The sequence below is a fragment of the Galeopterus variegatus genome, unplaced genomic scaffold, assembly GCF_000696425.1.
Source record: "Galeopterus variegatus unplaced genomic scaffold, G_variegatus-3.0.2 Scaffold5979, whole genome shotgun sequence".
Lineage (NCBI taxonomy): Eukaryota > Metazoa > Chordata > Mammalia > Dermoptera > Cynocephalidae > Galeopterus > Galeopterus variegatus.
The window spans coordinates 92,722-95,003 of NW_007732090.1; the positions used below are offsets into that span (position 1 = coordinate 92,722).

At 34.1% G+C, this 2,282-nt stretch overlaps 1 pseudogene; it reads left to right on the plus strand.

Annotated features, from left to right (window-relative positions):
• LOC103605670 overlaps positions 1-2,282 on the plus strand; it is a 51,509-nt pseudogene that overhangs the window by 16,041 nt on the left and 33,186 nt on the right.

A 2,282-nucleotide genomic window follows, 5' to 3' on the forward strand; every position in this document is an offset into this window, starting at 1 on the left:
GAAAACCCAGAGGGAACTCACCACACTGACATTACTCAAGTCATGAGGCTGCTCATCCAGTATGCCTTCAGAGTTTTTGTATCAATGTTTGTTGAATAATTTTCAGGGCTTTAGTTATCATAAAGAAGAGAAACAGGAAAAAATGACTCTATGACTTCTAGTTTTTGATCTGAAATCTCTCCTAAACTTTCTATAATGCCTGTAATGTCTTCCCATTGCCTTCTTTTCCTTTCTCTATTTTTTTCAACACTTAGAATTTTTTTCAGATATTTAACTGGTGGAAGGGAGGCCTTTTTTTCCACCACAATTTTGTTCTTTTCAATTTTATTAGTATTCTTTTTAGTCATGGTGACATCTTGATAATAAGGTACATACTGGGACCCTCCATTTTCTATGATTTGTGGTCTATTTGTGGTTCACATTGTCAAGGGAGCCAGAAACTACCATATTCTTCCCCAAACCTCCATACCTCTATGGCATTGCCCTAGTGAAAATCATTTAAAATGATTCTATATTTAAGGTGCTGATGGAGAATCCTTCATGTCCCACAACTTCCAGGTGAAAACATACTCTGCAGTTTTAGTTGCCTATAGGTTAATTTTTTTTTTTCCTAAATAAAATACTTTCCATTTGATTTTCTTCCTCCTCCTCCCTGCAGATTGTTTATCTGGCTCAAAATACCAAGGATATTGCAGTCTCATATTACCATTTTGAATTAATGAATAATTTAGAACTTCTTCCTGGAACCTGGGAAGAATATCTGGAAAGATTCATGACTGGAAACTGTAGAAAGATGTTGGCTTAAAGTTGATAACTAATTTTAAATTTATTTTTATTTTAAAAACTTTTATTTTTATAATTGAAGTAATAATTGTATTTACATTTAATATTAACCATTATTGGCATGACTTTTCTTTTCAAAATATTTATTTTTCCAAGTCAGTGACAAGTATATTCAAATACAATTTTAGAAAATTAAATCACATACATATAATATTTTACTATAAGGTTCAACTTATAAATCTGGTATTAATCATTGGCATAATAAAAGTATTCTAAAATTTCTTCTCTGTTGCTAGAAATCTATCCTCAGTCCCTGGTCACAACAGACATTGTTTAACTTGTCCAAATCATTAGTTCGATCTTTTAGACATATGCTATATTTATAGTGCTTACATAAGTACTTGACATGAGTACTTTGTAGGAACGGTTTCCTTCTGTGTGAGGAACCTTTTGGAGATCAATGTATTCTTATTTGAAATTCTTCCCTTGCCCTTTATATTTTTAAAAATCTGATTGTATGTACATCTGTAAATCACTGATTTTATTTTCTGTTAAATTAGCCCTTTATCTTCAATTGCCTTGATTACCAAATTCCACAATATGTTTTTACTATGTGACTTATTGTCCAGAAAGAAAGCTTTACTTTTATGAGTGTTTATGAATTAGACTTTTTTTCTGGTTTTAGTGGAGTATGTTTCCTGGTTTAGTCATGTTAAGAACTGGTTAAAGATAAACAAAGGACAGCCAATAATTTTCTTGTGCTATAAAGATATGGGAGGTGTAAAATGGTAGATATTGATTCTAGATAATTTCCCACTACAACCTGGGGTAAAATGATTAATATATATTTTTCAACTTAGTCTATGGCCTCCAAACTGATATGATTGCTGTGCCTACCTTCCTTGCCAGCTTTCCCATATTTTACCACCTGAGATTCTTAATGATTTTCTACTTGTGAAATCAATGACTTTTTTATTCCTTTTATCTCTTAACCACTGTGTTATATTTGACCACACCTTCTTGTTTGACATTTCCTCCTACATTTCCCAGGATATCACATTCCTATGGTTATCTTCTGGATATCTATCCATCCACTCAGCCATTTTTCTTTTCACAAATGTTTGTTATTTTTAGCCTATGACTTTCATGCCCACAACTATTGTATTAGTCCGTTTTGTGTTGCTATAACAGAAATACCTGAGACTGGGTAATCTATAAAGAAAAGAGGTTTATTTGGCTTACAATTCTGGGACAGCTGCATCTGGCAGAGGCCTCAGACTGCTTTTACTCATGGTGGAAAGCAGCAGGCAGTTGGCAGGTACGAGCAGATCACATGGCAAGAGGAAGGAAGAGAGAGAGAGGAGGTGCCAGGGTCTTTTAAACAACCAGCTTTTGTGGGAACTAATACAGCAAGAACTCACTCGTTAATCCCCCCTCTCCCAGGGAGAGCATTAATCCATTCATGAGGGATCCACCCCCATGACTCAAACAGCTTCCAA